The 16,334-nt window shown below is 41.1% G+C and overlaps 1 pseudogene; it reads left to right on the top strand.

Annotated features, from left to right (window-relative positions):
* Positions 1-10,612: 10,612 nt before the first annotated feature.
* Positions 10,613-13,298, top strand: LOC115669704 (anthocyanidin 3-O-glucosyltransferase 5-like; annotated as a pseudogene).
* Positions 13,299-16,334: the final 3,036 nt, after the last annotated feature.

Here is a 16,334-nt window from a genome sequence, read left to right on the forward strand (position 1 = left end):
GATTTGTAAAGTGCACATTGAAAGTTTGAGAGAGAGAGAGAGAGAGAGAGAGAGAGAGAGAGAGAGAGAGAGAGAGAGAGAGAGTAGGACATACCAAAAAAACACACTATAGTCACTCATCATCAACCACATATGGTTGCTGCTGGCCATTGCTATTTAACAATGAACGAAGGTGCGTTTGGGAACACATTCTCAAAGTTCTTTGGACTCTAGAAGCTTTAGGAAAGAGAGGTATTAGTCTCGCATTATATTCAAACAAACTGGTTTACTTCTAGGAGGCTCCCTTGCCTTCGAAGCGTTACAAACCGTGCCTTATAAAGGCATAAAGGAGAAGAACAGAGAAACTTACATCAATACTGTGACATATGGCAAAAGCACCGATGAAACAACATATGGCTGACGATCACCAATAATTCTAGTCATATAGCCGACAAGCACCGATGATGCAACATATGACTAACAAGCACCGATGATTCTATTCATCGCTGTCTGATGATGGAGTGGAGCAACCACCCTCATGCATCTTTTCTTGGCGTCTGATAATACCTTCCCATTCCATTTCTTTCCTTCGTTCTTCAAAGCTCTTTTGATCAGGTATGGTCCTTGAAATATGTTGGAGAATCTCAAACACTTCGTGAGAAACAAACATCGGTAAACAACTGGTTCTGTGGGAAGGGGGAGCACATTCGCTAGTATTGTTCATTACACACGCGATAATCGACTACGAATTTTCGCAAATTATAATTCCAATTGGAATAATTTCGAAGACGAAATCAAAAAAGCCTATATAGATAAATAGCATTCACCTAGTTGTACCAGCCGAGAATATTTGATTTACCTACATATGGCTAAAACAAAACATGAGGGCCATGCATGCTTTGAGAAAGTGACTTTTGAAATACGTTGGTGCAAAGTGCAAATCCAACAATGACCCAATCACGCTAATCTATTGTTATGATTACGGTGATAATTGTAGTTTTTCTCCTCGGTCGAGGTGAACTTAATATCGCATGATTGTTCTCCTTTCTTAGGCTAAGTCAGAATCCCTAGTTCCTATCTCTTTCTAATTAAATAAAATATGCAATTTGAAAGACATTTAACACCCAAAATACAAGTTGTATGAAGCATTCAATTGGATGGACTTGAATGGCGTCTCTAATTGCATATTTGTGAGAAAATATTTGTGCTTTTCCGTCTCTGAATCACATTTTTTAATTAACCATGACTTTTGTTGTGTCTAATCAAATCTTTGAAATTTGCATAAATTTTCTAATCCGGACCCTCAGACACTAATTTCGGTTAATTTGAGCTAATGTGTGGCTATTGGACCATGCTGGAGGAAGGCGTGGAGAAAGATTGTGCCTCCGTAAAACCCATCACGAGAAATGATAGGAAATGTTGGCCTATTTGGATAAGCTACCGTGGAAAATTCTGCGTCCATGGAAAATTTTGCGTCAAGAAAAGTTTGACAGCCGCGTCAACTCGTATTGGCCGAAATTGGTGCCCAATAGATTTGAATAATCTATTTATGCAAGTTTGAGGAGTTGTGGCTTTGAAGTGTACTCCTTGCTAGCATTGGGTCAACCGATTGAATTGGATCTATTTGACTCATCCTAATATATATCATCAGAGCACTTGAATGTTGAGCCACACTTTAGTCCGATACAAATCTGCAAATAAGTTAGCGTGGCGCCGGCATATCACATTTCAAAATAAATATGAGAAGTAGAGGACTGCGTCTATATATTTCCTCGACATTTCTAATCGTAACCAACATCCAAATTTTAGTTTACCGATGGATGTGCAGTATTAAGTGTCAAGGAAGATGGTGGGTAGCCAACACAAGCCATTGCTTTTCATGGGCTTTGTCTCTCTTTCTCATGTGGGCTCTGATGGTATTTATCCGAAACAGAATCAGAACAATCACACAGATAATAGAAAAATTGACACATTAGTTTATCCAGATTTACCCCAGAATAGGGCTACGTCCTGCAAAGGGATTGTACTATGATATTTAGGTTTACAACCACAACCACTCGTTATAATGATTTCTCATACGAGTACAATATATAGGCTTAAAATGAGCCAAAAGCCCAAGCCTATCCGAATCCTTTTGATCCCACAACAAACGGGTCAGTTACTCACGTGGGCATGTCTAGTATGAGAAACAAGGGTCTCCGAAGCATTCGTCAACTCCAATAGGCTCTTGCTTTGTTGGCCCATTAGTTGTTTCCGAGGTTTTGCTGGTTGTGTTTTTGCTTGGGACAGTTTTGATGCGAAGCTCGATTGGCTGAGAGCGAGAGGCCAAGTATGAAGACGCGCCCCCCCCCGGGAAATGCTGTAAAGTAGAGTAAAACTTCAAGACTCTGGTGTCTTGTAAAGTTGAAGATATGCTTAAGACTAGTGTCTGGCTCTTATATGGTAGAAATAAGGTCAAATCACTTTTACCTTTCTCGGGCTTAAAAGTAGAGTGTGATTTAGTTCGTGAGTTAAGATGCCCTCCTTATGTGCGTCCAAGCTTCTTTTTTCTCCACTCTAGTTTTCCCATCTTCCACAATATTGAACCTTCAGCTTACTTTGTGGCTAGTGCTTGAAAAATTTGACCAGTACTTCGGTGTTATGATTGTCCTTTCTTAAGTATATTTAAGCAGATACTGTGGTTGCACCTTTTCCTTTTCAACAGAAAGCTTCAAGAGGATCTGACGGATGAAATGGATGGATTGGCAAGGCAACTGAATGAGAGTAGCCTCGTGATGAGCCGGTCCCCTGCAAAATACAGAAAAAGTAAATCTTGATAGCCGTGTGAGGTGTCTTTTAATTTTTCTTTATCTTGATTCCTTTCGTAATGGCAACCCCAGGATGTAACTTGAGCAATCTACTTCAATCTTGCCGAGTCTGTTGCAAAACGGCTGCTTTAATCAGGACATTTCCCTGGGCAGTGGCTATTCCATCCGACTCAACAACGTACTCAGTCTGACGAGATCCTCATGGGTTGCATTGCAGATACTTGATTCTACGAGAAAGCTGTTGAGCACAGCTTGGCGAGCACAAATCGGGTTAGTGTTCGAGCAACGGAGATATATTCAGAAAGCTCCAAGACTACACATGCTTTACTTGGCTTCCGATCTCCGTGATGACATGTATCTTTATTATGGTTGCGCTTTTGATTCGTGTCACTTGAGACGAACCTACTTCAAGTTTTGTCAGTTGAGCTGTAGGACTCCCATCCTGTGATGTTGTCGAAAACGTGACAGGGTAAATATGTGTAGCTTAAACGTTCTTTGCCAATTGACTTGTGATTGAGCTCTTTTAAGGTTCTTTAGACTGAGATAAACAGTGCTTATGACACCCGCATTTCTGATGCGCTATCCATTGTGAACACATTTGACCTAAACTTTTTCTTGTGTCATAAAAAACCTCAAACTTGTACCTGCGCGACACATTTATCCTCCATAAAGATTCAGTTAGTTGATTTTTCAGCAAAAACGACGTATTTTTTTGTTTCACTTAAGCCGTGTAGGCGCCATTGTCAACATAGTTTGCCTTCCACCGTGCATGAAGACAGATTTTTAATGCTGCTCATTGATAGAATGTCGACGCTGGGTAAATGTGTCGCACAGATACAAATTTGAGATTTTTGATGTCACAAAAAAAAGTTTAAGATAAATGTGTCATAATAGGCATAGTTCGGAGATTTTGGAGCCTTTTTCCCTTCTTTTGAATTAGAGCAGGGATTGTACCTTCTCTGAGTGCCTTGTAATTAGGGAATGTCTTGATTTTTTTTTGTTTGGCGTACTCTAACTCTTCACTCACTCTCAGACTTTTGCCTTGTCTCTTTATAGAGCGTGAGAGTCAAAATCCATATCTAAAATTAAACGTCCTCGTCTCTATAACCCTATGTATACAAGGCCCGCGAGCCCCGTCACCTCAGCCCCCACCAAAGGGGTCGGAGGTTCAGAACTCCTCTATACCAAAGCAAGATACACGTACTGCTGTCGCAAGCGAGTTTGGACTCATGACATTCCATCTAAAAATAAGAGCTCACACCACAAGGTCACCTCCACCGTAAGAGATTCAATTCCCAAATGTACCTAGATGCAATGCAATCAGATCCCATCCTCTTCCCAAGAAATAAAATCAAATTAGCTTGGTTTAGGTACACCTTCGGCGTTCGAATCATACTAAATCGAATCGCGTTTAACTTCGACCATCCAACGTTGTGATTTCAATGAATCAATCCGTCTTAACGGCACACACACTCTCTTCCGTATCTCATGGTCTATAGATGGTATAGACCAATACCATCTCATCGTCTGTAGGCTATACAATATTTATCCCCCTCCTCCTGGAAATGCCATGTTAAACCTCCCAGCCATATGTGTCCGGGGCCACATACACTGAAGGATCATTCATGAGTGCCTCATACCATGAAAAATCGACACAAATTCTGAGTCACATATCCAAACCATGCTTGCGTCAATCAGCAACATTGCTCCTTTATGCTCCATTTGTCTCGCGGAAAAATTGATGATTTGAAAAATATTTTTCTAAAAATAATCGCTTATATCGCTTTAAATAATTAGTCAATTAATAAATGTTTTCATCATCGACAACAATTTATGTCTAAATATTTTCGAGGACGATGAAAATATTTTTCGTTCGTTTAATTTTGTAAGCAATGGAAACGATCATATTCATAAAAATATTTTTCAAATAATTCATTTTCCGTGAAATAAACACAACCTTAGAATTACTTTTTTTCCCTCCTCTTTTGGGAAGGGCGTCGATCGATAAGAGTCTGCTTGAAACCACCTAAATGATCTGCCTAGCATCTGTGCAGGTTCTTCCTTTTTATTTTTGTTTTACCTTAATGAATTATCTCACCATCGAGAGATGCTATGATTAGAATGCAAGCCTATTTGATTTCGAGAAATCTTAGCATCGTTTTGTTTGTATATATCATATCGGATCTTGTGACTGGGATCTTTCGCCCCTGTAAACACTTTTCAACGTCGAATCCCTGAATGGACCCCTCGAAACCAGAATAAAATCAGATAAAATTAGTGGACTCTAACAAAGAAGAACGAGGTGCTTGGTTCTCTCCCACTTGCAGACAACTTGAGAATATGTCTTAAAGGATGATTTTGAAGGGGAATTCTCTCAACTCCTTCTTCCAAGCACACGAAAAGAAAAGTGCCGATGCCCAAGTTGCCCAATTGTTTTCCCTGGACCATCGGATTATTCGGGGCTAGTTTAAGAGGACAAAAACAGTATGGGAGAGTTGTGGAGGAAGGATTAATGCTGTCACAAGGTCTGATCCAAAAACTGAAGTTGTTGAGTGGCGGGTGGCTACATGAGTATTTGGTGGGGGAAATTGTTTACTCGGTCTTAAATCTATTATATGAATGTCAATTCAGTTCTAAACTTTTCAATTTTGTCGATTTAGTCCTAAACCTTTGCGCGAAATTCCAATGTAGTCATTCCGGTCAATTTTTGTCGGAAAATCGCTGACGTGGCTGCGTGCCACGTAGAATGGCCGGTAATGACTGGACCGCCATGTCAGCATCTTCTGGTGAAAATTGACAGGAAGGAGTTCATTGGAATTTCGCGCAAAAGTTGAAGACTAAATTGACAAAATTGAAAAATTTATGATTGAATTGGCATCCATACAATAAGATTTATGATTGAATGGGCAAGTTTACCTTATTTGGTATAACTTTCCCGTAATAATTAAACTACAAAAAAGGGATGCCACAGATTTTACATGTGTTTAGTGGACTGTTCAAGTCATTCTGTCTCGAATGTATGTATGTATGTATGTATGTCAATGCAAGCCGACTGCAACGGACAAGATAAGTGCACTTTCTTGTATTTACTTGTAAGGTCGTTTTATTTTAGATTGGCCACCAATTTGTTGCAAGGTGCGTTTGGTCATCATTTTTTGTCACTGTTGATCGGTGTTTGGGTTCGTGAGTCGGTTACGCATGAAAAAGGTGTTAGCGGCCCCAAACGCCCGTTCATAATATGGTATGGTGAATGCATGTATATAATTATTTTTGTTATAAGCACAAAAGCAAACCCAACTTACAAGAGAATGGTAGAACTGTTAGTCTAAAGCACATTAACACTCAGATAAAAAAAAAAAAATAGAAGACAATTACATCATTACAGGATTCTCAACGTTGATGCTTGAAATGAAAAGGACCTAAGCAAAGTGAAAGTTGATCGTAGACTCACCTTTGATGAAGTCCTCCAAGTCCAATTGGAGGTGACGATGCAAGTCCAAAATCCAAATCTTCTGCGTCAAGGTGATGAATTCAAGGTCCAGACTCTTTCAGCAATTCCACTTGGTGTGCCCTCTATCCGCTTCTTCCTGTTTTCGTTCTTGCTTTCGTGTAAAACCCAGTTTAAAAAATTGATACGTGAAGCGATGTCGGACCAACTACGAAGGCTGCTATGGTTTGAAACTACTCACCAGGAAAACGATTTTGAGAATAACAGTCTTTGAGCAAATGGACCATGTAATATCAAATAATGGACTGCCACATCACTTAAAGTATTGATTTCGAGAATCGTTCTTACTATGCTTAGGATTTCTCATTAAGTATAGAAGATGCAAAGTAGTGTTTTAGGGGAAGATAAACGTTGTATCAATTGAGAAAAGGGCCGCGCTTTGTTGTAAAAGTAGGATTTCACTTCCACTATGGCTAAAACACTCCTTATTGTTGTAAAAGTAAACGGCGATCTTTGGAATCAACGCGGAGACCAACTTGAAGTACAATATGAGAGAAAAAAGAGACACAAGAGAAGCAGGGAGCAAATGTTAAGTCTTCTTCATTCTTCATCATTATCATCAACAAGTTTACAAAAGTCTCTATTTATAGACTAGATGATACAATGAACATGAATATGTGTGTTCATGTATACAATTAATGAGGATCTGATCGTGTACATTAAAAGAGGGGACCATTCATTGAATGGGGAAAAAGTGATACATCCACATCATTCAATGCATTTATAACACTTATTATGGTGCTTTGACAATATTAATCCTTGTGGGTTCCATCTTTTTTAAGGGCCCTTTTTTGTTTGGTTGTGGTGTCTCATTTGTTTTCTTCTTTATTTTTTCCTCGTGGGTCCCATTTTCCTCTTTCTTTACTTCTCTCCATTTTCCTCATTCGTTACTTCTCTCCCTAAGTTCTTAAATTTGATCATGGTTCAAGCATTGGTGGTATACGTAAAAAAAAAACCTCTCTTTTGTGGTCGGTCTCTGTCACTTGTCGTCCATATCACATCGCACTCATCGGTTTTTTAATCGTTAACCGGAGTTTGATACCCTGGCTCCCACATTGAACTGTACACCTATCAAAACACGGGGATTCGAACAATTGACGGGCAATAGGGCCACCTCATCGCATAAGGGCTCGGACTTAAGAATTGAGTTTGCAATCACCTCTTCAGTCCTCTTAATCACCACCGGCGGCGGCAGCTTGGTAATTAAGATCGGCGCGGAAGTATGAGAGATCGCAAGCGCGAGGAGGGGCAAATCCTCGCCGATTGCATTTTTGGTTTGCGTAAATAACTTAGTGAGAGGGAGGAGATTCGAGCCATGTATTTGGAGGTGGGTAGGGGATGGCGAATCGGCGATAGCAGTGACAATTATGATCAAGAAGATAAAGACGAAGAAGCAGAGATTGCTTATGAGCTTGATGAGTTTTTGGGCGAGGGCTTCAGCTCTTGGATTTGAATCTTTAATGGGTTTTTTTCTTGTCTTTGTGATCGATCAATCGAAAAGTTTGATGCGAAATAGGATAATTTAGATTTGCCATGAGATGGAAGAGGACTAGTTGGGTGAAGAGGAGGTTTCTGCAAATTTGGGTTTCAACACAAATTATTGACATGAGAGGGATGTTTTAGAAAGAGAGAGCACGGAGAGAAAAAAAAAATGAGAAGAAGGAAAGTGGCCCTGCCAGAAAAGAGAAAGAAGAGAAGCAGTTAAAGAATACTTAAAAAAAGTGAAACCCACAAAGGTTAATATTATCAAAACATATAAGAGGGAGTGTTTTAGCCATAGTAGGAGTGAAAAAAGCGCGATCCTCGAGAAAACTTACGAAATCTTTTTTACTAAGTGATGATACGGTAACTTTCCATTAGATTTAAAGAAGTCAATAATTTAAATGCATGCATCCCACTTGTTTCGGTATCCAATCGAAACTGGCGACATCACTAGAATTAATTGATCTTAACAGGATTTCCCGACGACATCTCGAATTCTTTACTCTCGGGGTAAGTTTATGGAGGAGGTTTGTGGTAATCTCATAGAAACCATCGCCGATAACCGGTTTTGCTACTCCCACACATGTCATTACCCATGTTCCGTGGTATTCTGCGATAGAGCACCAAATAGATATTACTCTCGAGGGTGGCTCTATGATTCCAAGACATGCCGTGCCCCCTTAAAAATTGAAATATTGTATAATTGAATTGAAATGCAATATATAGATCTTGTAATTCAACCGATATCGATGTAGACAATTGTGATTTTTTTTTATTTTCCGGCCCTACCGGTGAAGGGCTCACGAGGGATCGTGTCTCTTGAAAGCTATAGAATCACCCGGCCGAGGACATCCTTTTCCTCTCGACTATGCAAGAGTTTCTATACGTTAATTGTCCGGCACAACCATTTTTGTCCGATGTAACGAAGTTGCAGAACTACACCAATCTATAAAAATACGTGCACGCTTCCAAATACTAACACCACAACGAGCGCTTTCCCTCTCCCGCTTGCTCGTTCACCCCAAATCACTCACAGACACCACGCGGGCAACTGCAGCGTATGTCCTGGATCAAGATGACAAGTCTCGCGTGGCGGTACTAGCGACGTCATCGAATGGAAACTTGATAAAGACCAGATTTGGGACCGACTAAAATTCGGTGCTCTTTTATTAAATTAAAAAAAAAATTCAGGTTATAATTGGGTTACAGCTTAAATTTGGTGTTTTTTATGAGATAAAACAAGTTCGGGCCAAAATTGGGACTCGATCTAAAATCGGTGTTTCTTACGAGACAAAATAAAGTTCGGACTAGAATTAGAACCCAACCTAGAGCCGATATATATATTGGTAAACAAAGTGGAGGGATGAAAATTCTCTACATATCATTACGCTTTTACCCATTTATGTAAACCTTCAAAATAAATCAAAAAAAGAGTTTGTAAATAGATAAAAGATGAAGATGGGGTGACTTTGGGAAATTCAGAATTTCTTTATTTCAATTACCCAAGATTTCCTTCCAAAATGGGAGTGAGAAAAGATGATGGCCCCATGGATCTGGAATTTTCATCAATTCTCTAATGATTTTTCCCCGCGTTTCCAAACGGGAGAAATCATTCGGTGACGTACACATCGTTTAACAAGGAAATGTTAATAAGATTTCTTAAAACATCTAACATTTTTCTCGTCGAATTACCCATCCAATTCGTTTCTCTACCATTTCTTCACCAATGTTTCTAGCCTTTACGATTGCTCGTATCTAGGGCTAGATAATCGGTCCGGTTCTATTCGGGAACCGGACCGAACTGCCCATAAAAATAGGTCCAGTTCCCTGTTCCAAATTTTTGGAATCGATATTGTGCGGCTAGGTTTCAGGTTCTAGATGCCGAACCCACTAACCCAAGAACCGGTTAGAACCTATTTTATGAAGTTGGAAGAAAATGATTTATCTTTCTTAAATGAATTTAACTTCCCTTGTGCTTTATATTGTTGTTTGTTTTGTATTGATAATTTACTTAGAGCCATTTATACTATTTTGTTGTAATTGCTATTTCTCTTAGATTTAAAGAAAAAAGAAATCGGTTCCGGAGTAGACCTAGGCCGAATCGAACAAACAAGGTAGGTTTAAGGGCAAATAGGATAGGTTCCAGGTTCTAGGAATTGGGAACCGGTTCTAACATTGTGGGTTCCAAGTTTTCAGTTTGGAATATACCAATTCTGGAATCGATCAGCCTTAATTGAATCAACAGTCATAGTCGCGGGATGTGTAGAAAATTGGCTACATGGCACTTTTGTTTACAATAAGATCTAGAACGATTGCATCGCAATTTGAAACACAAGAATTTAAGATTTCCATAGACTTTGGATTAATAACATTCCACTATTCTTTCTCATAACGAAGTACTATCTCTTGCCTTGCTTTTTATGTGTTAATGTACCCCTATTGAATATCGAATGGTACAAAACCCGACATCAATAACGTTCTGGCCCTCAAAACAGGAATTTTACAAGCGAAGTACCGTTCGCTCTTTATATAGATATTTTAAGCTCGTTCTAACCCTTTTACCTTTAAAATACATTTCATGAAAAAGTTATGTGAAACTATGATTTGTTGTGCTATACTGACGTGATATTACCGTTCCTCTTTTTTTTTTCCCGATGTAATACCATTCCAAACACACCTTATATTTAAACGAAATCGGTTACGACATAGTACTACATCGACAAAATGCAGCCACAGTGATGATAATAATATGTTAGTGTGATTCGTGATGTCACCTTATGAAACATATTGATAAAAGTTGCAGAACTACACCACTTTGTTCCCACGCAGGCTTATTCAATCTCTGTCTATAAGATGACATGCCCTCTTCCAAAACACCAACACCACAACAAGCGCTTTCCATCTCCCCGCTTCCCCTGTTCCACCCCAAACCCGCACACCATGCCGGAAACAGCGTCGTACGACGTCGCCGATCGAGACGACAAACCCCACGTGGCGGTCCTAGCGAACTCGGGCCTCGGCCACGTCATCCCCCTCCTCGAGTTCTCGAAGCGCCTTGTTGTCGGCCACGGGTTCCGCGTCACCTTCCTCGTCGTCACCACCATTGATCCGACCCCAGCTCAAGACCAGCTACTAAATGCGCCGGGCCTCCCACATGACCTGCACGTGCTCGGCCTCCCGGCCGTCGACACCGCCTCTGTCGTCCCGGAAGACTCCCGCCTCCTCTCCCGCATATGCCTCATCGTCGAAGCGAGCCTCAAGTGCCTCAAAACCACGCTCATTGAGCTGAGGTACCCGAGGGCGCTAGTCGTAGACTTGTTCTGCACCCAAGCCTTCGGCGTGGCAAGCGAGCTCGGCATCCCGACCTACTCGTTCTTCACGATGTCAGCCGCGATGCTCGCGTTCTCGTTGTACCTGCCGACGCTTGACCGCGAGGTGACCGGTGAACTGGTGGACCTGGTCCGGGTCCCTGGGTGCCCGCCGGTCCGACTGGAGGACTTGCTGGACCAGGTGAAGGACCGAAAAAATGAGGAGTACCGGTGGTTACTGTACCACTTCAGCCGGTTGCCGATGGCGGCCGGGATCTTCCTGAACACGTGGGAGGGCCTCGAGCCGGGTTCACTCCGGGCGCTGAGGGAGGACTCCTTCTATACGAATGTGCCGGTCCCACCAGTCCACGCGATCGGGCCGCTCGTGCACGAGGACGGCGATGTGGAGGGGCTGCGCTCGACAGACGCTGAGTGCCTCGCGTGGCTGGACAGGCAGCCGGAAGAGTCGGTTGTGCTGGTATCGCTGGGAAGCGGCGGGACGCTGACGACGGAGCAGCAGGCGGAGATGGCCTGGGGTCTGGAGCTGAGCCGGCAGAGGTTCTTGTGGATCGTACGGAAGCCCACGGATGCCTCCGCCTCGGGTAAGACCAAGAAACTCCTGAGTGAGAGCGTCCGTATGTTCGTATTTTGGCTACCGTGTCAATATCTCAATTTCGCGATAAATAAGAATTATCATTTTTATATCTAATTAAACAATAATTCGAGGTGATTTTCAATGTTAATAGAACAGCCAAGGCCGAAAAAACCCGTCGAATTTTTGAACAAATGATCCCGAGTGACCTATCGTTCAATTTGTACACGGTAGAAATCCAATTAGAATATAAGTGTTCCTTAAGACTGCTCTAAATAAATGACGTGGTTTGCTCACATAATTTACGTCATCCAAACCAAAGAGGTTGCTAATTTTTTTTATCCTCCTAATTTTATGTTAGATTTTCTCTCAATTTCTCCTTTTCTTTTTCCCGCATTTACAGTTGCGTGCTCGGCTGACTGGGAATATTTGTCGACTTGTTATTACTTGCTCCATCGAAATGCTTCATAAAGTGGCAAATCCCCACAGAAGATAATGAGGTGACAAAATGAAAACATAAAGGGGTTTTGTTAATGACTACCCACGTATCTTTCCTTCAGCATAAATCGAATTAATATCATACATCTCAAAATTTACCCATCAAATAGAGCGCAAATTGATGCCTAGGTTGTATTACACAGACGGCATTATTTGTACTAGGTGATTGTTGAATCAAACTGGTATGGTATGGTGCATATGATCTGCGTCGATAGTACTTTCGCTAATCCATTAAGACAAGGATCCTTTTATCTCAATTTATGCATCAATTGACTATTTTTAACCTCTCCTCATACGTTTCTGGTATTATCCAATTAACTGAAACACTAGCACTTTGTCTCAGCTGCGTTTTTCAATGTGGGGAGTGACGAGGAAGACGATCCGACCAAGTATCTACCACAAGGTTTCCTGGAGAAGACTCGAGAGGTAGGCATGGTGGTGCCCTCTTGGGCCGCCCAGGTGGCCATACTGAGCCACCCCTCGATTGGAGCATTCCTATCGCACTGCGGCTGGAACTCAACCGTCGAGAGCTTGGTCAAAGGCGTGCCGATGATAGCCTGGCCGCTCTATGCCGAGCAGAGGATGAACGCAGCGATGCTGGCGGAAGATGTCGGCGTCGCCATTAGGCCGTCGGTCGAGGAGGGAAAGAAGGTGGTGGGAAGGAAGGAGGTCGAGAGGGTAGTAAGGGCCGTGATGAGGGGAGAAGAAGGGAAGAGAATGAGACGTAGGGCTCGAGAGATTAGAGATAGCTCGGTCGAGAGCTTGAGTCATGGCGGATCGTCTGATGCATCGCTCGCTGTTGTGTGTGAAGATTGGAAGACGAAGTCTAGAGGATGCTAGGAAGATCTCTGTGCGGATCATGCTTCGTAGTTTGCATTTGTGTTCTATGAGGATATCCAGCAAGAATGGAGCTCATAACTTTGGATGGCGTGTTTAGCTTGGCAAGTAGATTGGCCGATTGGGTTGTTAAAGCCCGAAGGAGAAATAAGCCTATCTGAGTAACTTGGGTTCTTTATTCCTCGGGGTGTTTGGGATTTGCTGGGTTCCGAAACCTATGAAGTGTATTCTCGGACATGTTCTGATTAAATAAAAGTGCTTTTTATGACCAAAAAAAAAAAAAAACTTTGGATGGCATATCCTTTATGGACTTGAGAGAGTAAGATTTCATGTCTGAGAGTCATAATAATGAGATTTTATTCTTAATTGAAAAGATAAAAAACCGTCTCCGCGCCTTTTACTTCGGAATAATTTTACATTCTTTATTTTCTAAAGTTCCTCACTTTAAATAAAAAAAAGAAAAATTACTTCTTCTTGAAAAACATCCAAATAATATTAAATCCCGAATTGACCACAAAGTCTTAACACCTCAAACATTATAGTCATCCACCCACTGGGCACTCGGTCCGGTGGTAAGGGAATTGGGTGGGGTGAGGATGTTTAGTTTCATGTGTGGGATTTGACTCTCACGCTCTATAAAAAGACCGAGTAAAAGTCTAAAAGAGATATGAGAGTTAAAGTGGGACAAAAAAAAAAAAAACATTATAGTCACTCCTCATCAACCACATACGACTGCTGCCTTGTATTCAAAAAGGTATTTAAAGGGAAGGAAAGAGAGGTGTTAGCCTTGCATTATTTTCGGACACACTGGTTTATTTCTAGGATGCTCCCTTGCCTCTGAAGTGTTACAAACCATGCCTTATATAGGCATAAAGGAGAAGAACAAACAAACTTACATCAATAATGTAACATACGACCAACAAGCACCAATAATACGACATATGACTAACAAGCACCAATAATTCTAGCCATTGCTGTCTGACGATGGAGTGGAGCAACAGGTCTCATGCGTCTTTTATGTGCGTATGATAATACCTTCCCATTCCATTTCTTTCCTTCGTTCTCAAAGCTCTTTCGTTTAGGTAGGGTCCTTGGAATGTTTTCGAGAACCTCGAGAAAAGCAGATCACATCTTTTTAGGAGGGGATTGATAAAAACTTGAAGGAATATCATTAGAACCTGATGTGGTGTCACTTGGCATTGCTGGTTGTGTCCAGTTGCCCAAATTCATTGGGGATACAAGATCTCTTAGGTTTAGTGATAAGTGCTTCACTGGCTTCACTGGCTTCACTGGCTGGGGCCATTTTTCCATATTCATGGAAGCTGAGATGTGTTTCCCCATGATTAAAAGGATTTTGAGAAGGTGGACCACCCATGGATCCTGAGATGAATATGGCTGTTTTGGATTGTTTGGTCTGAATTCTGCTAGAGCAGCATCAATCAAGGGCCTTGTCTTGATGTAGTCACATGAATAATCCCACGGTACATCCTAGTCATCTTTTGGCCACACTCCTGGTGGAATGGTTGGTTTCACATTGGACTCGCCGTATTTCGCGGTATTCTCGTGGTGAAGCTCTTATACAACATAGAACGGTCTTGTACACTTTAGCTGGGGTAGACTGAGCTTTATATGTTGTGACGCCCACATCTGCAGGGTACTTGCAAAGGGTACCATTTGATTTTACGAACATCAATGGCTTATAAAAGAAAACAATTATGTGTAATTTTGGTTTGGTCTACATGTCCTCAATTATTCTGTGACTGTGAAGAAGGCTTTCCATGCTCCTAATGTCTTGAACCAATAAAGCATTTGCGACGCCCCAGAACGCTAAGCATGACACGTGTTCTTTCCAAATATACTCCGTAATTATATAAGCATGTGGAAGCACAACAAAATAATCGCATCATCCCATACAAAAAAATCCAATCGGTTTAATATACATATGCTTCTTTATATAAACATAGTAATTACTAACTTAATTAATACAACATTCAAGCAAAATACAATTACATAAGTCCTAGGAAAAGTGAGGGTCACCTATCATCAACGCTCCACTCCCATGCCCCAAAACTCACCTGTACAAAAGTCATACTAAATTACGGACCGACAACCTTGCCCATTGACATGTCATCGTCAAGATCGAAGCCCCTCAGCGGTCCAACTAACTCATCACCGATTCAGTTTTAAGCACATCTTGGTATTCCGATGGGGGATCCACCCTACATCTGAAAAATAAAGGAGTGAGCTGAAGTCTAGTAAATGAAATTTCTAAGTGTAAGATATGAGATCATCTTACCACTCAATCAGACACCAATAAACAACGCGAGTTTCAAGACAAGTACAATTTGAAGCCACCAACTGAAGATGATCGTCTGCAGGGTTCACCATATTTGGTAATGCTAGTTTGGAATGCAAAATCCCATTTTGTGGTGATTCTTTGGGTGGATGCCAAGTTGCCAAAATTCTGCCTTAAAATCAAATTTCGAATAGATCATTGTATTTAATAGGGACGGGAACAAAGCTTTTTTATTTTGCAATGGACACTTGTCGTATTGCAGAAAATGATTAAGATGTTGGTAGTTTATCACCTTTCTCTTTTTCCTTATTTCTGCTAAGCTCTTTTAATTACATAAAAAGCTTCACATGCCCATTGGGAATGAGAGGGCTCAATTAGTCATTGGTGGACTTATTGCTATCATTATTGAAGAGCCAAAGTTTCATCTGAGGTAGGATCCCGAGCTTTTTTTCTTTTTCCTCTTTGTTGAATACATGTGGTATCTTGGTAAATTCTGGAACCGACCCTGAAATTTGAAACTTGTGACATGATAGATTCTATGTTTCAGAATATGCAAGGTAGGGTCGATATTTTAAAATTTTGATAATTAATTCCAAAGAGTAGATTTCAATGGAACCTGAATTGATCTTGGAATCGCTCACCCCTACTTACATTCGCATCACCCGCGAAGACCCATTTTCTGTCTGTGTTACATCTGTTACAGAAAAAATGCAGAAGCTGGCTGTGCTTTGCAAGCACAAGGAAAAAACACAGAAAAGAGAGTCAAAGAGAAGAGAGTGTACTCCCGTGAGAAATGCTTACTGCATTCATACATCATAATTGAATAACAACTTAGCCTTTTAGATAGGCCATACACAAACAGAAAAACCCAAAAAATAGCCACAACAATTGACCCACTATGCTGAACTATCTACCCACTATCCTGAACGTGTGCGGCAACAAACGTGCAGCAACAGATTCCTATAAACTAGGACAACCAACTAGGCTTTATTTAAAAACAAACAAATACTTTGACTAATTCAACACC

The sequence above is a fragment of the Syzygium oleosum genome, unplaced genomic scaffold (genome assembly GCF_021117445.2).
Source record: "Syzygium oleosum isolate NSW1041296 unplaced genomic scaffold, Sole_v2.1 Sole_v2.22, whole genome shotgun sequence".
In the NCBI taxonomy this organism is placed as follows: domain Eukaryota; kingdom Viridiplantae; phylum Streptophyta; class Magnoliopsida; order Myrtales; family Myrtaceae; genus Syzygium; species Syzygium oleosum.